The 26,797-nt window shown below is 33.0% G+C and overlaps 1 protein-coding gene across 1 annotated transcript in view; it reads left to right on the top strand.

Annotated features, from left to right (window-relative positions):
• Positions 1 to 10,247: 10,247 nt before the first annotated feature.
• The window catches only part of Cpr (Cytochrome P450 reductase), a 113,850-nt gene continuing 97,300 nt past the window's right edge, over positions 10,248 to 26,797 (top strand). The window contains exon 1 of the mRNA XM_072525084.1: positions 10,248 to 10,396. The gene's annotated coding sequence lies outside the window, so the exon portion shown is untranslated. The remainder of the gene's footprint in view (positions 10,397 to 26,797) is intronic.

Raw genomic sequence — 26,797 nt, 5'->3', positions numbered from 1 at the left:
TGAAGCATACGAAATATTTAGTCGAAAAGGTTGATTGGACGTTTTTCACATTTGGTCCATTGATTATAAACCTCACTCGTGAGAAAAATTTCCACTTATGATGTCTGTATTTGCTGAACATTTCCTGAAAATTAAAAGTGAATATTTTGTTTGAAATTTGAAATATTTCGATTAAGAGTGATTTGCTAATTAAAAAAATCTAAACACGTGGCCAGAAATTAGGCACCGTTTTGCCGGAAAATCGAAAAAACTGTAGACCATTAGATTTTTATCAAATTTCGTTAATCGGCTATATTAGCGTCAATTTTAGTCCTAGAGTCAAGCGAATGGACATTTCCTATATAAAATTGGCCGCTCGTTCTTCTGCCATACTCAGAATTTTCCTACACCTAACCGTTCGTGAGAAAAATTTCCACTTGGATGTATGTATTTGCTGAAAATTTCGAGAAAATTAAAAGTGTATATTTTGTTTGAAATTTGAATTATTTCGATTAAGGGTGACTTGCTGATTAAAAAAATCTAAACATGTGGCTAAAAATTATGCACTATTTTGCCGGAAAATCAAAAAAACTTTAGATTTTTCAATTCGATTTTTCCTCTTTTCCGGCAAACTGGGATTAAGGGATCAGAAAAAAACACACGTTCGGAATAAGCTGGACCAAGTGCATGTACCAAAACATTAAACAAAATTTTTTTTTTGGAAAATTTGGAAAAAATTTTCCAAGGGGGTACCCCTGGATTTTTATCAAATTTGGTCAATCGGCTATATTGGCGTCAATTTTGGTCCGAGAGTCAAGCGAATACACATTTGCTACATAAAATTGGCCGCTCGTTCTTCTGCCATACTCAGAATTTTCCTACATCTAACGGTTCGTGAGAAAAATTTCCACTTGGATGTCTGTATTTGCTGAAAATTTCGTGATAATTAAAAGTGTATATTTTGTTTGAAATTTGAAATATTTCGATTAAGAGTGACTTGCTGATTAAATAAATCTAAATACGGGGCTAGAAATTATGCACCGTTTTGCCGGAAAATCGAAAAAACTGTAGACCATTGAATTTTTATCAAATTTGGTTAATCGGCTATATTAGCGGTAATTTTAGTTCCAGAGTCAAGCGAATGGACATTTCCTACATAAAATTGGCCGCTCGTTCTTCTGCCATACTCAGAATTTTTCTACACCTAACCGTTCGTGAGAATAATTTCCACTTGGATGTATGTATTTGCTGAAAATTTCGAGAAAATTAAAAGTGTATATTTTGTTTGAAATTTGAATTATTTCAATTAAGGGTGACTTGCTGATTAAAAAAATCTAAACATGTGGCTAAAAATTATGCACCATTTTTCTGGAAAATCAAAAAAACTGTAGATTTTTTAATTCGATTTTTTCTCTTTTCCGGCAAACTGGGGTGAAGGGATCAGAAAAAACACATGTTTGGAATAAGCTGGACTAAGTGCATGTACCAAAACATTAAACAAATTTTTTTTTTCTGGAAAATTTGGAAAAGATTTTCCAAGGGTCTACCCTTGGATTTTTATCAAATTTGGTCAATCGGCTATATTGGCATCAATTTTGGTCCGAGAGTCAAGCAAATACACATTTCCTACATAACATTGGCCGCTCGTTCTTCTGCCATACTCAGAATTTTCCTACATCTAACCGTTCGTGAGAAAAATTTCCACTTGGATGTATGTATTTGCTGAAAATTTCGTGAAAATTAAAAGTGTATATTTTGTTTGAAATTTGAATTATTTCGATTAAGAGTGACTTGCTGATTAAATAAATCTAAATACGGGGCTAGAAATTATGCACCGTTTTGCCGGAAAATCGAAAAAACTGTAGATTTTTCAATTCGATTTTTCCTCTTTTCCGGCAAACTGGGATTAAGGGATCAGAAAAAAACACATGTTCGGAATAAGCTGGACAAAGTGCATGCACCAAAACATTAAACAAAATTTTTTTTTTGGAAAATTTGGAAAAATTTTTCCAAGGGGGTACCCTTGGATTTTTATCAAATTTGGTCAATCGGCTATATTGGCGTCAATTTTAGTCCGAGAGTCAAGCGAATACACATTTCGTACATAAAATTGGCCGCTCGTTCTTCTGCCATACTCAGAATTTTCCTACATCTAACGGTTCGTGAGAAAAATATCCACTTGGATGTCTGTATTTGCTGAAAATTTCGTGAAAATTAAAAGTGTATATTTTGTTTGAAATTTGAATTATTTCGATTAAGGCTGACTTGCTGATTAAAAAAATCTAAACATGTGGCTAAAAATTATGCACCATTTTGCCGGAAAATCAAAAAAACTATAGATTTTTCAATTCGATTTTTCCTCTTTTCCGACAAACTGGGATTAAGGGATCAGAAAAAAACACATGTTCGGAATAAGCTGGACCAAGTGCATGTACCAAAACATTAAACAAAATTTTTTTTTTGGAAAATTTGGAAAAAATTTTCCAAGGGATTTCCTTGGATTTTTATCAAATTTGGTCAATCGGCTATATTGGCGTCAATTTTGGTCCAAGAGTCAAGCGAATACACATTTCCTACATAAAATTGGCCGCTCGTTCTTCTGCTATACTCAAAATTTTCCTACATCTAACGGTTCGTGAGAAAAATTTCCACTTGTATGTCTGTATTTGCTGAAAATTTCGTGAAAATTAAAAGTGAATTATTTCGATTAAGGGTGACTTGCTGATTAAAAAAATCTAAATACGTGGCTAGAAATTACGCACCGTTTTGCCGGAAAATCGAAAAAACTGTAGACCATTGGATTTTTATCAAATTTCGTTAATCGGGTATATTAGCGTTAATTTTAGTCCGAGAGACAAGCAAATGGACATTTACTTCATAAAATTGGCTGCTCGTTCTTCTGCCATACTCAGAATTCTCCTACATCTAACGGTTCGTGAGAAAAATTTCCACTTGGATGTCTGTATTTGCTGAAAATTTCGTGAAAATTAAAAGTGAATATTTTGTTTGAAATTTAAAATATTTCGATTAAGAGTGACTTGCTGATTAAAAAAATCCAAACATGTGGCTAAAAATTATGCACCGTTTTGCCGGAAAATAAAAAAAAACTGTAGATTTGTCAATTCGATTTTTCCTCTTTTCCGGCAAACTGGGGCATTGATTATAAACCACACGGGTGTGGTTTATAATCAATGACAGTAAAAAATATTGCGTTTTCAGTATTGCCATGTCCTTATAATGTAAGTATATGTTATATGCTTCAAATACAAAGAGATAAAGCTTTTAAAATGCACATTTTTACTGTATTATTTTATGAATTCTGAAATTTTATGCCTTACATAAAACATTCATCATCATCATCACTGGCTCGACAACCCTTTTTGGGTCTTGGCCTGTTTCAGGATTCTTCTCCATTCTGATCTGTTTCTTACTTTTTTTCCCAGTTTTTTATTTTTAAGGTTGTTATATAATTTTCTATTTGTTCTAAGTATCTCAGCTTCGGTCTTCCTCTTGTTCTTTTTCCTACTGGCATCTGTTTGAATATTTTGTTTGGTATTTCGCCTTCTTCCATTCTTTCTACATGTCCTATCCAACGCAACCCTCCTATTTTATATATAAGGCCACAAAAGAAAACGGAATATGGCGAAGAAGATACAACTCTGAACTATACAAAATATACCAGGATACGGATATTACATAAAACATTAATATTTGTTTAGTTTGATATTAATTGCAATTAATTATTAGAAATTTTTTTGGCAATTGCCCTTTGATAGGTTAGCGGCCAGGAGTTGCCAGATTGTAACAAATGTCTTTTTAACTTTATTATTTATACTGACATTTTACTATTTACTTTTAAAAACTATTTTAAAACTATTAACTTTTTCTTTTTTGGTAATTGTTAAGTATTAGTTTTTAAATTTGTTATTGCTTTTGATTGCGTATTTTTCATTTGTAATGTAAATTTCAACACTGCCAAACACCAAAATTTCATTTTGTCAAACCTATTTGACGCTATCTTCACTGGGCCCAAATGTAAAAAATGTACGTTCGATTATTTAAAGAATGAAACTGCTGATGATGATCTGCTTCGTGTTCGCCTGTTTTTTTTTCAATAAATTGTGGTCTTTGTTCTCTTAACAGTTCCTTGTAATAGTCCTCCCATTCTTTGTCCTGTATATTTCCCAATTTAATTTTTTCTTTTGAGTTTTGTTTCAATCCTCTCAGTACTTTCCATGACTCCGAAGTTCTTGTACCTTCTTGTATGTTTCAATATTTAAGCAGGTTTTTCCCATTCTTCATTCTTTTGTTGTGTTCTTTGTTTTTTCACTTCTCTATATTTTTCTCTATATTCGTTTTACTCCTCATCGTTGTTTGTAGTCAGCCATTTCCTTTCTTTTTGGTTTCTGTTGTTACTAGTATGTCGATGTTGCTTTCTTTAACGGTTCTATCTTTTTCTTCGATTTTGCCCCCCCCCCTCCGTATCCATCAGAGGAGGTGTAGATTTCCACCCGGAGTAGGTTGCCAAAACCACCGTTTGGAGGACCTTTTCTTTTTCTTTAGCCGCCAATTTTTGATCAGACGCTGTTGGTTCTTCCGCCCTCTCGACCATTGTGACTTTTCCAGCCATCCTCTGCTCTTGAGACCGTTGACCGGTTTTCACCTGTACCCCAGGCAGGGTGCTATCAGCCGGGTCAGCTGAACCCTATTTTTTTAGGGGTGCTACTCTTCTGTCCCTCCCCTTTTATCTGGGCTTGGGACCGGCTGCATCGGTTATAGAGTTACTCAATTCACCCCATACCAATACAGGCAGAGTTTTCACTCTAATGCATTTCCTCAGTTTCATGCGAAATTCAGCTGAGCATTATCAGTATAATATCTTAACAAATAATTGATGTTTTGTATGAGCCAAGTTTTTAGAATTCGTCATTCTGGTTTTTTTTCACAAAAATTTGAAGTCACTACAAACAGTTATAAAAATAAAGCACCGTTATGATATTTCTATTAAATGTTTCATTTACCAAGTCAATAATCATATACATTGTATATAGTAGATATCATATTATCATAAATGAACACATGTTTCATTTCAATAAAAAATCGTGATAATTAAACATAACACCGATTTAATATCTACATCTATTTACTTGAAAAATGATAAACGAAATATTTCTAGTCAAGATAAATTTAATAAGATATTTTTATCAAAATTTCCGTATCTATAATATAAAAAAATATAGTCAATTATAGTTAGTTCTCTGTGCTTAAACACCGATGGATTATCCTTTTTTCTAAAGGCATTTTCGGGCACCAACAATCGCGACGGATCACTTTATTCCAACCTGTCAGAATCACCTGTTGATACACCCGGTATACAGCTTTTCAAACACGTTATAATACAAACATTCCGCAACGTTGCCATATCATTAGCAGAATTATTAAGAACTATATTTTTTGTATTAAATTTTTGTTTTTTATTATTTTATGTATTATTCAACTTTTTTTAGTGAACTTTTTGAATATCTTTATGCTTATACAAGTCGTTTATAATTCAAAGTCCATCTTCGGCACATAGGTCTATCAATTTTTTACCGTTGTCGTTCACTGCGTCCCTTCTACTTCGCGCAATTTTTTTTATCGCCATTTTTTGTCTCAACCGTCTTACGCTTTCGACATCCTCTGCGATGTCTTCTTCAGGGCTTCCAAGGTCTCAGTCTTCCGAGCCTCCAGATACTACACTACACTGATCAATAACCAGTTAGTGATCAGTCCCATCTTAAATTTGGACGTTTTGTTGGTCTCTTCACGCCTCTTGGATACCACAGTCTAATTCTAGTGGACCATCTATTGTCAGTAAAGGTTTAATTCTGTGGATCCATTCTATTCTTTTTCGATCTCTCTTTGAGTGAATTTGATTTTCGCTATTATATATTTCTTTAGTATCCAAGTTTCGCAGCCGTATGTCATGATTAATAGTACCTATACACTGATCAAATACTTTTTTTTTCAAGTGAAGCGGCAGTTTCGATTGAATATAACTGCATTTCTATCAAAAGATGACCAAGCCAGTTTCATTCTTCTGTTGATTTCTGAGAGTAAGGAGCCAGATTTATGTATTAATTGTGCCAGGTATATATACTCATCTACTGTCTCAAGTGCAGTGTTGTTTATTATTACATCTTGGGCATCCACTAGCTCTTTGTACATGGTTTTTGTTTTTGTCAAATTCATTTTTAGGCCAACTTCATTGCTAGCGGCATTTAGGTCGCTTATAAGTTCTTGTAGTTCTGCAGGATGATTAGCAATCAGAACGATGTGGTCTGCAAATCTTAGCTGGCTGAGGTATTCTCCATCAATGGATATTCCTTTGTTCTCCAAATTCATTTTGCTGAATATATTTTCTAGAGCTGCAGTGAAGAGCTTTCGTGATATTACGCCTCCTTGTTGGACGCCTCTGGTAGCGGGAACTTCTGGAGTGTTTTCATAAATTTTTACCTTAGCTTTTGCTTGTCTGTCTGTATATATTTGTTAAAGTCTCTATGTACAGTTTGTCAATTCCTTGATTGGTCAAAATTTCTAGTATTGCCTTGGGATATATAAAATCGAAAGCCTTCTCGAAATCTATGAAGGTTAATGCTAGCATTATTTCATATTCTTTAACTCTACTCATTAGTTCTCGAAGCCTATAGATATGATCCAGGATACTGAATCCAGCAGTGGCGGCTCGTGGCTTGAGAGACAAGGTCGGCAAGGTATTTTTTGTCTCCTCGGATAGGTATACCGTCTAATAAAGACTTAAGTAAATCATCATAGGAGATTTTTTGTTTTCTTGTTTTTTGTTTTTTTTTTGTTTTTTTCCTATAAATTTAGAACCTAAACATGTTTATAAATTAACTCAAGTCTACGTTGTTTGGAAGTAGCAAAATGGGTTATAACGTCATCGTAAAATTTATTAGAGTTTTGGGGAGATTTTAAAAGTTTTTTTTCTATTGACATTTGAGACAAGCTTGACATTCTCTCTTGTTTCATGGTATTTCGACAATAAGTTTTGATTCTTTTGAGGCAAGAGAAATCTCGTTCATTTGAGGCAGACGTTGGTGGTAATGAGAGAATTAATGACAATAATTTATTAATTTCGGTAACAGTTTGTTGTAATGAATTGCAGTATATAAAATTATACATATCTTGTAACTTATCCCATCTTCCGAAAATATTTGGATCAGCATATAAAACTTTTAATTCATTTTCTAATTTTATTTTATTAAAGAATGATGGATAATTTTTAATTAACCTGTCTAATAAATATCTGGGAAATTCTTTGGCGTAACTTTTAAATTTTGAATCGTCAAAGAGGTCAAAAATTTGCAAATCTTCAAAATTCGAAAAACGAGTATCTATTTGCATAATAATAGTATCCAAAATTTAAAAATATACTCGTTTTTCGATATCTGTTTCTGTGTCATGCCTTTGTCTTTTTTTTTGGGGTTCGGAAATATCAAGCGAGTCCAAAACTTCACTGCGTATATACCTACTGGAAATTACTATCATTACGAAAATCTCTGAGATTTTGCACCAGTCTTGTTATTCTATTTTTGGAATGAATAATGTCAGTTAACTGATTTTGAACAACATTGAATATCAAATCGGTTTGGGTAAACACTTTTTTAAAAATATTTAAAAGTATATTAAAAGAATAATCATTTAATAAAGTTTTCAAACCGATTGCTTCACGGATCGAGATATCATCACTTTGAAAATCGTCGCATTCAATAATAAAATCAAAAACTTCCAAAAGCTGTTCACGAAAATCTGCTACAGTGAAAACTAACCGAGATTTAAAATTCCATCGCGTCTGACAAACTGTTGGCATTTTTTTCGAAACAAACCGTTCTAAAACATTAGTCCGTTTAGGTGAGCTTGAGAAAAATGAAGCAAATCCGCTTAAACTGGCAAAAAAAAGACGACATTCTTTAATTTTTTTACATGTATCCTGGAAAACTAAATTCATTCTATGCGCATGACAGTGAGTAAATAAAGCTTGCGGTGCAATAGTTTTAACTTTTGCCTGGAGACCATTTAATTCACCAGACATCACGGCAGCGCCGTCATAAGTTTGCCCTACCAATTTATTTTTGATATCAAAAAATTTTAATCTGTCCTTTAAAACACCAAAAATATATTCTGCCTTATGGCTTTTACTCACGTCTGTAAAACCTAAAAACCTCTCATAGATATTACCACGTAACGCGTATCGAACAACAATTGATAATTGTGAATGACATGATATGTCGGTAATTTCATCTACTTCTAGTGAAAAGCAAATGGTTACTCAAAATGTAACTAATTGATTCTATTAATTCATTCTGGATTGTTTTAGATACACCGCTAAATGTCTTCGAATCAGAAAGTAAATTAGAAAATTCCAACTCGTATTTCTTAAACATTTTTATTAGTTCTCTATAATTACCTTGATTTAACGAATGCTCCGATTCATCGTGTCCCCTAAAAGATAATTCCTGACAACTTTAAAAAATTACAATATCAATTAAACGACGTAAAACTGCGTGATTATTTTTTATAATTTCGTTATGTTTAATAGCATTTTCACGTTGGGCATTATCTAATGAAACATAGATATTTTGTTTTCCAAATAAATCTAATTTAATCTGGCTGTAAGTATGATCTTTCGAAATATCATGTTTATGTAAAGCCTTAAATAATTCCTTTAAATTATCGTAACTAGATTCACACCACGGATTTTGATGTTTGCCCCTATTTGTCGAAAATAAAATGCAAGGCCAACAGAAAAGTTTGTTTTTTATTTCACTCCCGGTAATCCATGAGTACTTGCTGTACCAATTATAATATCTGAAAATGATCTATTACTTCCCTTACCCGCACTAATATTTATAAGCCGGGACATTTTAGGCAAAGGACGCCCTTATTTTTAATAACAATTTGTTCTTCGTATGGAATAGATGAAAACCCATTATGCAAAATATAATTTCCAATATCTTACAGTTTCTCCCATGGCTTGGCATTTTTTAGGTTAATTTACCTGAATTTGTTTACACTTTAATTAAAAAAAAAACTTCTATGTCAAACCCTTTAACCTTTAACTATTTACGGCAGACGTAACGTATCACAGTATTACTTTAGAAAATAAAAATAAATCACATAAAGAAAGGCTAGTTCGTGCACTGAATATCACTTCACTTTACTACTTACGTTCTTATATGAAATAACATTTCATCCAGCGCTCGCAATGTACAGTTCGCGACCAATCACCAATCTAAATGAAGCATCGGCAAATTTAATTTTTGCCGTACTTGGTAATTAAGTTCATATGGAAAGAAATGTATATTTGGTTGCTAATCAACTAATATTCCGTTGATTTTTACAAGAAAATCGTCAAGGTTGGAATCGGCTCGCCGAAAACGCAAAACGTGCCTTTTTAAGAATCCACAGGCGGATGGATGTCTCCGATATCGGATCATCAATTCGAAAAGTGTCTACGCAGGGATCATTTAACGCTCAGATTGGACGAATTCTTTTAAAAACCATGAATAAAATTTAGTCTGGTCGAATTGGTCGAATTCTTTTAAAAACCATGAATAAAATTTAGTCTTTATTATCTCATTATCTCACAGATATTTTTTTATTTCATAAAAACAAATGACATCAACTGTTTACCTGCCACAATTAATTATTGAAATACTGATTAAATTAAATATTAAAAAAATCTATAATATCTATAAAGGTGTGGGTCGGCACTGCCGACCCTGCCGACCCTGACCGGCCGCCACTGGAATCCAGCTTGCCCTCTTGGCTGTGCAGCATCTAATGCATTTGGTAATCTGTTCTTGATGATCTTGGTGAATACCTTGTATATGATTGGTAGTAGTAGACTTATAGGTCTGTATTCTAGTGGTCTGGTATGCATTTTGATCTTAGGCAGTTCGTAAACATGCCTGCTAAGATTTTCCAAGTTTTTTGCTTTGACACCCGAGATCCCCAGATTTATCCTCAATTGAACACGTATGAGGCATGATGGTCGGAGATTTCTTAATTTACCTAAGCAGAAGAGAGCTCAGACGCATCCAAGAGTGTATTGCCTACCGGTGCATCAACACATTATTAATTGATTTACACCTGTAAGTTCTTTCCATTACATTGAAATTTTGATATGCTGTAAAATAAAACAAAATTCCATGAAATTTACCCAAATACCTTCACATCTTGGCAACACCGTCATCAATCCAACACACTCGCAATTTAGTATTGTGACGTAAATCCTTAAAAACCAAACGCGAATCGGTGAAATTATCTTAGATCGCATCGAATGTTTCTATCTTGGCTAATTTGATGTGTAATTATTATTAATAAGTGAATTTAAATCTAGCTGAAACAACACTAGGTAAGTACATGCATATAATATACAGTTAAACAATTTCCTAGTTTTGAAGGTTATACTACTTATATGTCAGTTTAATTTCCATCAAATATTTTAAATAGAATAAATTCACGACGACCTTTGACACTAACGACATATAAAAACTCTGATTTAAATCATATTTTGTATATTTAATTAGCGAGTGGCCTTGAATACTATATTTCCTTCCCTATGGAAACTGAAGTTTCTTTTTTATATTTTGTATTTCTGATGATTACCAAATCACCTTGTAACTTCAGTCACAGTATAGATCTTCAGTAGTCTCAATTATTATTTTGATAAAATTCTCACTTAGTGCGTTTTACTACTTGTTTAATAGCACAAGAAACCTTGATCCTTGATAAATCATATTTTATAGTGTTTATATTTATAGTGCAAATTTATAAGAACATAATATTTTGATATTTTCACTTAAACTTTTAAACCAGTTTTGTTTTGAAGTTTGACTTAAACCAAGGTAGTTTGATAATTCCTTGAAAAATAATTCTTAATTCATTTGCCATCTATAAGATCCGAAGCTACTCAATGTAATCTTTTAAAAATGATAATAATCGTAATAAATTAGGATGTACACGTACAGCTGGTTCCTAAATAACTGATAACGACTCTTACAGCGTATTTTGTAGAAAATTGAGCAGTGTATTTTTATTATTATTATTATTATTTATTTATATACGGCATCCATTTACTTACAATTTTTACAAAGTTACATCTTACAATCAATAAATTATTAAAATAACAATCACAAGTTTTACAAAGTTACACCTTAACAACAATAAATTATTAAAATAACAAACACCCCAGAATAATACAACCATATAAAAATAATACAGATGTACCACAAACTTATTGTAAGATACTTTTTAGTTGTTTTTTAAACAAACTAATTTTGGAGTCAAAAATATCCATTTGTATTGGTAGGCTATTAGCACTCTGGACCAATCGTGTAGTTGGTTCATTGATACCATAATTAGTGTGGTGAAATGGCACTGAAAAGATTTCTGATTGTCTGTTGCTTCTACTAGGAACTTTAAGACTAACAAGCGATAAGAGTTGAGGACAATCTATAAAAGCATTGATAACTTTGTGTAAGAAACATAAATCTAACAATGTCCTCCTTGACTCAAGTGTTGGTAAGTTAAGACTATCTCTTACCCACTGATAGTTGTATTCCTCTCTCCTGTATCCACTCTTATAGGCTGCTACCCTCAGAAATTTATTCTGGACTCGTTCAATCTGTTGAATGTAACAGTGGTATGATGGGGACCATACAACTGATCCAAACTCCAGAATGGGTCTAACGAGACCACAATAAAGTTTTCTAAATGTAAACAAAGACAGGTCCACTGATGTGCGTTGGATAAATCCCAGCACTTTCATCGCTCTATTTGTTACTTGGTTGATGTGGCTTGAGAATGACAGTTTGGTGTCTAACCAGATTCCCAAATCTAATACTTCATTTTTCGAGGCTAATGGCAAGTTATTTATGTAGTAAACAAATTCAATTGGATTTCTTTGCCTTGAGAATGTAATTTTATGACATTTGTTTATATTGAGTGACATTTTGTTTAAAGTGCACCAATCATAAAACGATTTAAATTTATTATTTATTATTATTCATTAACGATTTATTTTGAAAGATAAATACTTATTATTTACATTTACATACTGTCACTGCCAAATCTTAAAATTTATCAGATAACTTATTCTATTCAACCACAAAAAATGGCTCCACATGCTAGCAAAGAACTAAAAGCAAGAATTGTAACGAAATTAGAAGATAGTTGGTCACTATCTGCTGTAACGAACCATTTTAACTTAAGCAGAACAACAGTTTTTAATATTAATAAAAGATGGAGAGAACAAGAAACTCTCAGAAGAAAGCAAGGTTCTGGAAGACCAAAAATATCTACTGCTCATGAAGATCATACGCTTTTGGAGAGATTAGAAGAAAATCCTTTTGAAGATGCGAAAACTGCCGGAATTATATCACAGTTTCACCACAACAGAAGCAATCAAGACTTATATTTGCTTTAAACCATCAGCTACAAAATCAAGATTTTTGGGACAGCTTAATATTTACAGATGAGAAAATTTTTCGTTCTTCTAAAAAGGGCAAAATTGGGGTGTACACACCAGATAATAATAGATTTAATCCTCTGTATGTTGATAGATATCGAGCAGTTGGTCATTTTAGCGCCAATGTATGGAGATGGATTTCATCTAGAGGAATGGGAATGGTATGGAGTATTGATGGCAAGTTTGTTGGGCAGACTTATCTGAATATTCTAGAAAATATCATGTTTCATAGTGTAGAACAGTTGTATCCAGAAAATAATTTTATCCTCCAACAAGATAATTGTCCTGTTCACACTGCAAATATAAATAACCAGTGGCTCCAGAATAACAACATCGAAACCATGGCTCAGCTACAGTCTAGATTTAAACCCAATCGAGAATGTGTGGGGACTTATTATAAAAAAGTTGTGTCAACCTAATTTTATACCTCAAAATTCTGAAGAGCAGACCCTTGCTTTCTTTCGAGAGTTTCTTGTTCCCTCCATTTTTTAGTAATAGAAAAACTGTGGTTCTGCTTGTGTTAAAATGTTTTGCTGCCTCTGATCCCAGTTATCTTTTAATTTGGTTATAATTCTTGCTTTAATATATTGTTGAGTTAAGTCATTTGTTTTATTTCTTAATAACAATAAAAATAATAACAACAACACTATTTTATGTAAAAACTATCATATAACATATAACAATATCTTTATTTTTAGAAAATAATATACATTCCGTGAACATAAAATTATTTAAAAAAAAACAGTGTCACAAACGAAAATATTATTTACTTATTCCTAACTGTTACATATACAAATAGTCCTCCACAGAATATGGCTCAAGAGCTACCAGTAATTTAAATATTTGATGTTTATACAAACTTAATCTTTCCTCCCTTTTAATAGGTTCAGGCAGTTTATTAAACAATTTGATGCAGCAATAAAGAGCGTTTTTTTCTGTTATACTTAACCTGTGTATTGGAACTTTATAATTATATAACCTGGTATTTACTATACTATTGGGCTCAAAGTTCCTAAAGAGTATTTTATTCTTATATAGAAACAGTAAGCATTCTTGAATAAATACAGCGTAAACTGTTAAAATATTATTACTTCTAAAATGCCCTCTACATGATTCCCTACTTTTTAAGTCAAACATAACTCTGATTATTTTTTTCTGAACCAGAAATACATTATTTATGTCCCTACTGTGGCCAAAATTTATTAGACCATATCTAAATTTTGCTTCAAAATTAGCATGATACACTGTTTTTAATGAGTTACTATTCATGTATTTTTTAGAACTCTAAAGCTGTAAATCACTTTACTCAAAGACATACATAACTGATCAACATGTTTATCCCAACATAAAAAACTGTCAATATATAATCCTAAAAATTTGGTACTGCTGCTAATATTTAAAGTGTCATTATTTACAATAATACTGTTTGGCATATCTGAATGTGCATAATTTGTCTTAAACAAAAGAAGATCTGTTTTATTTTGATTTAAAACCAACCTATTCATAGAAAACCAGTCTTTAGCTTTCTGGAACTCTAAACTAGCATTAACGCTTAGAACAGACATGTCTTTACCACTGACTAAAATGTTTGTATCATCTGCATAATTTGTTATGCTGGAAGTAGTATTAGCCACTAGACCATGAAGATCATTGATATAGATCACAAACAGTAAAGGACCAATCACACTTCCTTGTGGTACTCCAATATTGATAGTGCTTTCAGATGAGATGCCTATTTCAGTGTTTTTATGTATTTTTACTAAATGTCTCCTATTTGCCAAGTAGGACTTAAACCAGTTCAATGCTGGTCCACGTATACCATATTTCTCCAATTTATCAAATAATAGGTCATGCACTAAACAGTCATATGCCTTTGATAGGTCCAAAAAGAGACCCAAAGTCATATAACCCCAAGCCATATGACATTTCAAAATATCCCAGACAAATTGAAAAAGCGCAGTCTGAGTTGATTTTCCCTGTTGATAACCATGCTGATTTGCACTAATAATATGACATTTTGTTAAAAATTCTGTTATCCGCCTATACATAGTCATTTCTAAGATTTTTGAAAAGGAACATAGAAGGCTAATTGGTCTATAGTTATTAATTAATTTAGGATCACCCTTTTTGTAAACAGGTGTTACTATGGCAGTTTTCAGGCATTCAGGAAATACACCAGATTTTAGTGAATTATTTATGATTGTAGTGAGAGGATTCACTATCTCCTTTATACAAAGTTTAATGATTTTAGTGGGTATTTCATCAATTCCACAACTCATTTTGTTTTTTAAATTTTTAGTTATATCCATAATTTCAGTTTCTGTCACAGGTGCGACAAACACTAAATTTATGTTACTTGCAATGTTGTCTTTATATTCAGTGTATTGTAATTGAGATAAAGTGTTATTTAAAGTAGTATTTAAGTGGATCATGTATTTATCAGCAATCTCTTGAGGACTACCCTCTACTTTTATTGAATTTACACTTTTTAATTGATCATTAATTTCACTAACAATTTGCCACATGCATTTATTTTTGTTGGCAGCTTCAGACATCCTGTTTTCATATAGCTTTGATCGTTTTGTTATTAGTTTCTTATTATATTCTTTTTTTACCTGTCTATAGGAATCATAGAATTTATGGTTAACTCTGCTCATTGTAAACAAGATGTCTAAACGAGTCTTACATTCTATTATCTCTGGATCATCTCTTTTATTAAGGCCTTTTTTACGTTGCCTAGAATCTAACTTTTTAAAAGGAAAGCACTGATTGAATATATACAGAAACTGATTTAAGAAAGTATTCCATTGATCATTTACACATTTGTAACTTAAATTAAGCCAGTCATGATTATGTAATTTACTTATAAAGGTTTCAATATTATTTGTACTAAAATGTCTTTTCATTTCAAGAGTATTCGTTTCTGCTTCCTCTACCTGAAAAGTTAATTTTTGGGCAGAATGATCAGAGATAATATTTTCAGTTAATGTCAAATATATTTTGTAGTATTGTAAAGCTTTTTGCCGTTTGTGGATTGTACATTGGGTCGAGGTAAAGTTATCGATAAGAAAATTTGTTCAATCATTATTAGATTTTTTAATTCTGGAAAGTCCAATTCGAAAATCGCGAATATGTTGCAATTGTCACGCTGTAATGTGCAAAATATAGTCAGAAGTATACAAAACTACAGGTTCGGTCGTCACAAAACCTAGAAATGCACGAAAAAGTCAAATAGCCAAAGCAGAACGAAGAGAAACTCTAAAACGTAATTTTCTTATCAATCTAACGTTGAGTCAACTGATATGGAAAGGGGCTCGTATAGGCAATATGAGCAATATTTTGACTTAAGTTGTGAGTACCAGAATACATAGAGGGCAAATTTGCTAACAATGGAACAAAAATATTTACAATTAGACTCTTTCGGTAGCATTTGGAGCATTTTTGACAGGACAAAAAGGTTTTTAATGGTTCGTTTCATCACTATGGATGAAACTCCACTTTACCACCATGCTCCTCAATCAAAACGAAAGTTTAAGAAGTGGTGTAAATTCAGTACTTTGGTTTTTATTTGAATTAAGAAAGTTTTACAGGGAGTTTTTATAATGCAGAATAAATTTTGATTATGGATTACTTTCAAATTGGTAAAAGCATACATTCAGATTATTATTGTAGCTTGTGGCTCAGTTGGAGGTAGAAATTTGTGAGAATACACCTGATGTACAGAAGAAAAAATATTTTTCAAGCAGATATCAATGCGAATTATCGCAACATATATTTTATTCATCAGATTTAGCTGTTTCTGGGATTTTTTTGAAGATTTTGTACCGAACTTTTTGCAACATAAACTTTTGCCATTATACCAAAGCCGATTTTGCTCTCAAATGTATTGTTAATATAAATTTCAATGTCCCTTTCATTCTGAATCTTCTTGAGTATTGAAACAAAATCAATTTGCGGTAGTAATCATCACAGCTCTCCAAAATTATCACAGAAACTGTTTGAAAAATCAAAATTCACATGTTATTCAGGTAAATCAGTAAATAGACCATATTAACAATTTTTTTTGTAGCCCTTTTTCTTTTTTTTATAGCCCTTTTTCTTTTTTTTTATAGCTCTTTTTCTTGTTTTTTATAGCTCTTTTTCTATCCGAATTGTCGAATAAAGGCCTCTTCCATTTCTCGCCATTCATCCCTGTTGTGTGCTAGGCGATTCCACATTGGTCCTGCGACTTTTTGATATCGTCGCTCCAGCGCATTTGAGGTCTTCCTCTTGGTCTCTTCGCATCGTACGGTCGCCAGTTTCCGACTTCTTTGTTCCATCTACCATCTTCGAGACGTTCGTTGTGTCCAGCCCATTTCCATTTTAATTTAGCTGCTTGTTTCGCGGCGTCCTTTATTTTTGTTTTGTTCCGGATTGCTTCGTTCGTTTGCCGATCTATGAGTGAAATACCAAGCATCTGTCGTTCCATGGCTCACTGAGTTTTTTGAATCTTGTCCATGTTCTTTTTTGTGAATGTCCAGGTTTGAGCTCCGTAAGTGAGAACGGGAAGGATACAAGAATCGAACACTTTGGTTCGAAGGTTTTGGGGTATCTTTTTGTCTTTCAGTATGTATGAGAGTTTTCTAAATGCGGCCCATCCCATTCTTACTCGTCTGCTTATTTCGGTAGTTTGGTTTTCTTTGTTTACCTTGATATTCTGACCCAGATATATGTATTCTTCTACATGTTCCACTTTTCTTCCTTGGATGGTTATCGTCGGTTGATCATCGTGACTACCATTTCAGCGTGTTGATATATATATTATGTATTAATATCGTATATCTAGAATCTATTCTGCTGTTGACCAGTGCTTCCTCAATAGCCCATAATTCTATGCTGTCAATAGCTTTCTCGTAGTCTATAAATGCTAAACAGATTGGTAAATTGTATTCGTTAACTTTTTCTATTAGGACCTTTAGTGTGTGAAGATGGTCACATGTACTGAACCCTTTTCTAAATCCGGCTTGCTCTACTGGTTGATATACATCGAACTTTGTTGTCAATCTATTTGTAATTATTTTTGTGAATGTTTTATAAAGTTGTGAATCTATCTATCACATCATATTAACAATAAGTAAAATTAATTTGTTGCTCTAAAAGCTGTAAAATAAGGCGAAATCGTTACTAATTTATGTCTTGTAAAAATCAATCTCCACATTTGATACTACTTCCAACGTTGCATCTTCAGATGTGTAAACGAACCCTCAAAACTTTCACAATCCACTGGTTAATTCAAAAGTTATTCAATTTTTTTATCCCAGAGTTTTTTTCAATTCAAGTTTAATTAGAAAATAATGAAGATTATAAGAGCACTAAATGAAAGAGGAAGAATTGTAACATCAATATGTAAAAAAGTGAAAAAAATCATTTTTGTTTAAATGCAAAACCCTTTTACAAAATTACTGTCATTGTTAACTTAATAAACATTTACAATAAATGTTAAACTATTGTTAGTGGACGAAATCTTAAAATTAAAAAATGTTCTAGGACAATTCGAAACAAAGTTTTTTTTTATTTCACAGCAAATTTGTTTATAACAATTAAGAAACGAAATTAACTCCATTTTAAAGACAGCGATTCAAAGTTTTTATTCACAAATTATTGTGAAAAATATTGCACCTAATGTAAACATTTTTAGACAGTTGCATCATTATCTTGATTAAATGAACTGTATCTATTATAGGCCACTTTTTAACCTTTAGAAGGCCCCTTCCAAATTATCTGATTACTGATGGTTCCTCTGTTTGATATCAATAGGGATTCGTAATTTGTTTTTGTAATGAATTGTGCGTGTTGATGAAAAGATATTATAGCATGCAGTAAAAAAGTACTCTTTTAGATATTAGACTAATTAATACAAGCTAAATTTTCAAAGAAATTATTTTATATTATATAATTTTTGGTATCTTTATGGTATCTTTATTTAGTGATTTTTATAATTTATAATTTTTTTCCTTGAAATCCTTTCCTTTTCATCTTTAGACCCCTCTGTGCGAACATTCCACTGCTTTGAAGGTCATCTTCCGACTGGCTGTTAAGTAGCTGCGCTGATTTTTGTTTTACATCGTCTAATGAATCTTGGCGAATACCTTTCAAGGAGTATTTGATTTTTGGGAACATCTAGAAGTTGCAGGGTGCTAAATCTGGCAAATAGGGCGGGTGCTCCATGACTGTGACCTGGTTTTAGGTCAAATAGTGCTTGAAAGAGAGCGAGTTGTGACCGGTGTCTTGTGATGGAGAATCGATGGGATCTTTTTCCATATTTCGGGGATTTTGGTGCGAATTTTTTCTCTGAGTCTTGGTAAAACATATAAATAGTAATATAGATTAACAATCTCACATTGTAGTACCTATTCCATGTGAACTACACTCTGTAGATCGAAGAAAACTTTCAACATCGGCTTGAATTTAGACTTGCTGTCTAGATTTTTCCACTACATAGTTTGCTATTTAGTTTCAGGGTCATATTAAAAGATAGATGTTTCGTCACAAGCTAAAATCCTTGACAAGAAGTCTTTTTGCGTTCCAGAGTGTCAGAACAAGAGTCTTTACGATGCATCTTTTATTCCGTCGTTAGAAATCTGGGCACAAGATTAGCGCACGCGTTTTCCTTTTCCTGGAAAAACAAACATCTAAGACAAGACACAAAAACAAGAATCTATAAAGCAGCAATTATACCTATATTAACATACACGGCGGAGACAACACCCGACACATCTATAACGAGACGACTACTAGAAACAACAGAGATGAACATATTTCGACGAATATCAGGGAAAAGTCTGTTGGATAGATTGAGAAGCGAAAACATAAGAAGAGCATGCAATATAGAAGACATTAATGGATGGGGGACAAAACAGGAACAGGAGTGTAACGAAGACATTAGTAGAATTTCAGAGGATAGGATAGTACGAATAGCACGAGATACGTCACCAAATGGACGAAGAAGTATTGGCAGACCAAGAAAAAAAAGGTGCGATAATTTAAACAATTTAGGAGACTAATATTCCAGAAGAAACAAGCTTTAAAGCCTACATACAAGAAGGAAGAATAAGTTTTCCTTGCAAAAGTTATCTCCCAATTTTTTTATTGATTTCCACAAGTTCAGCAATCGCCTTAACTTAATCGACTGTCTTCAGAGCGTTTCGGATACTTTTTGAAGTCACAGGTTGCCCTGCGCGCTATTCGTCTTCAACAATTTCCCTTCCCTCCTTAAAACGTTTCTATCACTCAAAAACTTTGACAGGAGATAGGCAACAATCCCCGTAAACTCTCTGCAAAGTTTCATAGCTTCAATATAACTAAATTCATTCTTCGCTAAATTTTCTTGTTCCTTTCTCTCCAGGAATATCATCTGGTCCAACTGCTTTACCTTTCATTATTTTTTGAACTACTTCAACCACTTCGTTTTATATTTTGGTGAGCATTGCTGTTACTGTCCGTTAACTCAACCGATTTTCTGTCAAATTTATCATTTAATAAACTGTCAAAGTACTTTTTCCATCCCTTTTTGACATCTCTTTGAATCATTGAAGAACTCTCCGATACTCCTTGTTTTTTTTTAAATTTTTTTCATTAAGTTTTCTTCTATTATTTCTAGCTGGGCGCAATGTGTTACATTGTCCTCATTGATTGACCCCAGAGCATCCTGAACTTCTGCTTCCAAAACTTCTCTACGACGAAACCATCCTTCCCCCTTGACAGGTTGTCTGGCTTCTCTCTGATCTTCAAAGAGCGATTGAGCATAGCTGTTCCGTCCCCAAGACCAACTGTCCATCGTGTTTTAGAGATATTATAGGTCCTTTTTTTGTAATGCCAGTAATTTCTTTAATCTTTCTGTGAGAATTTACGTCGTCATGCAGAGCATGCAGGCCTGTAGGCGCTCCGCTTCTTCTTCCTTCTTGTATGTAGGCTTTAAAGCCTATTTCTTCTTTATCTTTAATATATATTTTTTTTAATAATGGATTGATTACGGCTGTTGCCGCTTCTCCGCCAAGTTCATTTCCCTAAAGTAGAAACCCTCAATTTAGAAGAGTGATATCATAGTTTAAACGCGGAATATCCTCAAATTTAAATGTACACAGCGGCCCTCGAAAACTGCCTGTTTTCTCGATTGCAATTTGCGTTTCCTCATAAGAAATTACAGAATATATAAAGTAGTATATCTATTTGTGCTTCTCTATAGTAGACTTGACCAGAAGTTGTCGTACAATGTAGCCAATTCTTGTTCACAAGTAGTAATTATGGTCATACAAAACCTGTATTCTTCTATGCAGCGATTATTACCGTCATAAAAATACAAAAAAACCTGATTTTTTCAATAGTAAAAATTAAGCACAAAATTGTAATGAAATAAATTTTATTTATATGTTCCGTTTCGTTACATATTTAAATTTATAAAATAAAAATCGATATTTTAAAACAATATTTTTCAATCGTTTGGCAACTTTGGAATTAGCGACGGAATTCCGTTTCAATTCAGATCCACAGAAAGCCGTAAGACTAGTTTTTGTCGAGCGAGTGCCCATCAACAATAGGTTATTTACATTGGCGTTTCTGAGGGTAGGGTATTTTATGCGATAAGTTTGTGTTATTGATAAAACGTGTTATTGATAATACGAGTGTTATAGTTTGTCGTTTTATAGTAAATTTTTAGTTATATTCTGTGATTATTTGGTTTGAGTTTTATTGGAGTTGGACGAAAAACCGAGTTGTTCCAAGAGAAGACTGCAAAATTCTGATGTTGATTCCAAAAATGAAATGCCGCAAAAGAGACGGAAAATGTTAACGTCCGAAGAGAAGGTAATAATACGAAACGTTTATGAAGGAATTGTCGGCAGAAAAATGGAATTAAATGTTAGCCAAGCGGTCGACATTTGTAGCAGTTTAACAAAAGTATCTGTTAGCTGTATTTATCGTGTACTTAAAAATACATCGGAAAATAAAAAGCAAGAAAAAGGTAAAACTAGAGGTAGGAAAAGCATTGTTTTGGATGACGAGACAAGGAATATTATACGTCGAAAAATTCATTCATTTTATTTTCGGAGTGAAATTCCAACAGTGAAAAATATTTCTCAAGAGCTCGAAAACGATGACTCCTTACCCAAGATATCTCGTAGAGTCTTAACCAGGATCATGCGTGAAATGAACTTTCGATATGTAAAACTCAACAGAAAAAGTATGCTATTAGAAAAAAATAAAATTATTGTGCGGAGAAGAAAATATTTAGAAGAAATACGCAAAATTCGCAGCACTGGACGCAAAATATGTTATTTGGATGAAACCTGGATTAACCAAGGTTGGAAAAGGTCATACAGTTGGAAAAGTTTGGCAAGATTTAAATGTCAAAAGTAAACGCGAAGCATTTATAGAAGGCTATATACAGGCTATATACAGGATTAAAAGCTCCTTCAGGAAAGGGACGGCGTTTAATCGTCACCCATATAGGAAGTGATACAGGGTTTCTTGATGATGGTTTTCTTCAATTTGAGTCGAAAAAAACAGGTGATTATTAAAGAAATTGAAAGGGAGGATTCAACAATGGCTTACAGAAAAGGGGATTGCATACGAAGAATCAATGCTCAAAATTTAGCTCCTTGACATTGCACGGTTAAGGAAAATTGAATATCTTAAATATGCTGTAGATGAAACTGCAAAAGATTATGGTGTCAAAGTTCTGCGTCTACCACCTTATCATTGCGAACTTAATCCCATTGAACTTATCTGGGAGCAAGTGAAAGGAGAAGTAGCACGCAATAACAAAACGTTCAAATTAAACGAAATTAAGAAACTTTTGATTCAAGCAATCCTCCATGTAACTCCAGAGAAATGGGCTAATGTATAGGCCACATAATTAAAGAAGAACATCGTATGTGGGAACTTGACACTTATATAAAAGTTTTACTAGAGCCAATTATAATTACACCAGGTGGTGAAGATAATGTCAGCGATAGCAGCACTGCATCTTCAGGTTTAGACAGCGAATAATATTTTCTAATAGTTTAATAAGCACATCAACATAAAAAAAACCAAAAACAAAAAAAAAACGAGAAGAACATAGTAAGTGTGTATAGTGTTTGTGTTTAAACACATCAAACATTATTTTTATTTTGTTTTTATAGAATTTTATTTTGTTTTATAGGATTTTATTTTGTTTTGTTTTATACTGTTTAAGTATTTTGTTCATTTTATTTAACAAGACAATATGGCTCTTGGCGAACACCCATTTAAAAAAAGTATCGCGCCACAAGACATACCTCTGGGGTGGTGTGGAAACTGTCTTAAAATTTGTTTTAAAAAAATTTCATTGTGTAACTCTTTAAGGACGGGTTACGTCAAAAGGCGTTTTAGCGTAACTTCCGCGACAGCCGGTTGGTATCAGTAAACTTTCTGCAAAATTACTTCTTTTTTATAGCTATTTGTTTGTGGCATTCTGTATTTTTAGGGGAATGTAGGGAATGAGCCACAAAATATTTATTCATATGTTTATTTATTGACGTTTCGATCTCTATATCCAGAGACCGTTTTCAATTATACAAATGATAGTACTATTTATTTTCTATGGCTTTTCGCTTGTCGCTCTGTATTTTTAGAAATGATGTTGGGAATAAGCCACAATATATTTATTCAAATGTTTAATTTACGGACGTTTCGATCTCTATAAAGAGACCGTTTTCAAACATACAAATGCTAGATATATTTATTTTTCTATAGCTGCTTGTTTGTGGCATTCTGTATTTTTAGGGAGAAGGTTGGACATAAGCCACAATATATCTATTTACATGTTTAATACATTGACGTTTCGATCTCTATTTCGTTTTTAAAGATAGAAAAAAAAAGAACAATATAAGATTATAAAAATATATAATAATAAACAAATAAAATAAATATAACTATCATTTATATCTTTGAAAGCGGTCTTTGGATATAGAGATCGAAACGTCAGTAAAAACTTGTAAATAAATATATTGTGGCCTATTTCGAACATTAATATTTGAAAAATAAAATATAATTAACGTTAAAATAAAAGTAAGTGTACGTCACTGGATTTCCAAACAGCTTTCCGCATTTCTGGGCCTTTAAACGATGACTCACTCTCTCAAATAGTGAAATTATACCATAGTCGATATGTTCCAGTTTTTAGGCGTCAGAAACTCGCCTCTTGCCCTCTCTCGTCTGCTACATAACGCACCCCATTGTACGCCATGCACCCACTGGTTACGCGACATGGTATGTCTTCGTGGACGTGAGAGTAGGATTTGCTGGCAGAGCTGAGTTTTATTCCTAAAACCTCCAACTCATTCGTTGGAAAACAGTGGGTATTTCTTAGAGTTTTGTTACAACAAAAGCATCAGCAGCTTCATGTCGCCTCCAAGACCCCTTACCAACCTTTAACCACCTCTTCTTCAATATTAGTCTCCTAAATTGTTTAAATTATCGCACCATCTTTTTCTTGGACTGCCAATACTTCTTCGTTCATTTGGTGACTTATCTCGTGCTATTCGTACTATCCTATCCTCTGCATCCTACTATTTTTTTTGGTTCCACTCCTGTTTCCGTTTTGTCAGCCATCCATTTATGTGTTCTATATTGCATGCTCTTATGTATCGTATATATATATATATATATATATATATATATATATATATATATATATATATATATATATATATATATATATATATATACCTATAATAGGTGTTAGGTATTATTTTTATTCTTAAACATTAATAAGATTTTTCAACCAAATATTGCACAATGGGAATTCCGTACTTTTGCTCATTAACCGAGAAAAAACCGAGTACATAAGAGAGTTATGTTGGTAATATAATTACACAATTTGAAACAACTGAGTCAAGGCAGACGTGTGTGCAGTTTAGTGCACTGAAACACAACGCAAAGTTGTGCAACGAAGATGGCAATGAACTTGCTGAACAGAAATGCGTACGATCGTGACGAATTATAACAAAGTCAAAGTGGATAGAAGGCGCTAAAATATAATCAATTTAAGTAGAAAAGTATTCACGATGATTGCTTTTCTTTGCTTTAAATTTAAAGTTGCATTATCATTCCTTAACAAGAATCTCTTTCTGCTTTCGGGTTGAACCGGCGCACTTTTAGTCACTGTTTGAATCTATCAAATAGGTGATGATAAGTCGGGACTGTAAGACTCTTCTCTCTACGTCCAAGCAAATCATGAACTGTATGATGCAGAAAAAGCAAAACATTGATGTAAAAGGTACATTGGTAACACTTTTTTCAATGTCGTCCATTTTGACAGCTGTCCAGTGATTTATGTTAAGTTTGTTTTGGCATTTCAGCATAAATAGACTTGACGCCTGAACAACGCTTTCAAATTGTACAAATTTATTTTGCAAATTGTGGTTCTGTTCAAAATACGTATCGCTCACTACGTCCATGTTATGGTCAACATAATAGTCAATCAGAGCAAGTAATTCGATTAACCATGAAACATGGAAATATGCATCCACAGACATGTTATACAGTGCAAGCAAGCAATTTAAGTAAACCCAGCGTGTGACATGTTCACCCCGAAGAATTAGGTTTGGGTGTAACAATTCATTGGAGCGAGGTGTATTAGTCAGCCTGCTCCAATCCTCCAGGCTATCCCTTTCCCCTCCATAGCGCTCTGATATGCGATAGGGGCACAACTATCAGCCAAATCATAGCTCAGCTCTCAAATATCCTGGCTAAGAAGTTTGAGAGAGTGGTTCGGTTGCAGCTCATTAGAATTATTCTGAAGCGTGGCCAATAAAATTAAAATAGCGATGATGATTTCCAACCTCCGATAGGAGAAGGAACCTGAAGAAGAAGAAATACCGCCCAGGATTAATCTTAAAAACAGCTTGCTTAAAATCAATAAGCAAATCACCAAGGTAAAAAAAAACGGTCCCCGTTGGTCCTCTTTTGGCTTCATAGATACTGGATATTTCCATTTCATATTCTGGTTCTCGTTAAAAGTAGAAACCTTTGAAGAGCCGTATCTTGCTAAAAATAGTCTTAGAGCCTTCTGCAATAGACTATTTTAAAGGTAATTATTGCATATACCTAAATCTACGTAGAAATAAGTTATAGAACGATGTTTGCGAAAAAATAGAACAAAATTACCCATACATGGCGTGAGTGGCTAACTTTACAGCAGTATTTGACTGGACTATTATGAAAACGGACCTGGTCATGCTTTACTGAGAAACTCATGTCAAAATTACCCGCAAATATGACTCGTGTTGGGCAACAAGGTAGTAGGCAGACAAATTTAATTACCTCGATAATTTAGGACATCGTCGTTCCGGAGAATCCGGCACGTTTTTTAAAATATACTGTGTGATATTGAAAACGCGGTATTAAACATAAAATATTTTCATATTCGATAAAATCATGAATAATATTGTATCGGTTGTTTGATCCTCGTTTTGTTTTACAATGGGTAGGTTGCTAACCTGATCCATCATTCCCCCTCTTCTATTCGGGCTTTGGCTCGAGTTGGAGCGTGAACAAGGCTTTGGAGCTACTTTTACTCAAAATCAAAAAAATTGTGTTATCTGGTTTTTCTCCTGTAGTCTTCAGTTATAGCACGATTTTTGTTAAAATTTCGGGAAATTTTTTTATGTTTTACTGTGTTGCATTTTCAGTGCCAAAATATGTATCATAATCTATCAGGGTATAGCGTATCTATGGTGTCTGCTATTGCCGGCGATTACGTAAGAAGCAGTCATCCTTGAACGTAGTAACCTTTTGTGGAAGATTTCATTGACTAGACTACTAAGATTTGAAAATAAAAGCCGCTTTTTCGTTGATAATGTTATTTATTCAAGTAAAACCAAACGATACAAATCACGTTTTTACGGTTTTCCTATTTTTTGTATTACAAATTTCAATAAAATTTACATACAATATTTCTAGTGTCACTTCCACCGTATTAATGATGATAAATTATGCGTCGTATGGTCTGTCATTGTAATCCACATGGTTATATATCTCCGAATTGTTCTTTCCTATGGCGTCTTTTAATTCAAACAATGTTTTAATATGGTTGAAACACAATTTTACACCAAGATGTATTGAAAAATTGTCCAAAGAACCAAAGAAAATAGAAAATTTAGATTGCACTCTTAATTTCACAACAGTTACATATTTGTAATGTTCGCTTAAAGTACATTCACAAAAAAAAATCAAAATCTTTCAACGAAATCGTTCTTCTTATATTCTTTTTTTATTTTTCATTAA

Source organism: Diabrotica undecimpunctata, chromosome 3 (assembly GCF_040954645.1).
Source record: "Diabrotica undecimpunctata isolate CICGRU chromosome 3, icDiaUnde3, whole genome shotgun sequence".
Lineage (NCBI taxonomy): Eukaryota > Metazoa > Arthropoda > Insecta > Coleoptera > Chrysomelidae > Diabrotica > Diabrotica undecimpunctata.
Note: the sequence above shows the minus strand (reverse complement) of the source record. Positions and strands in the feature narration are given on the sequence as shown.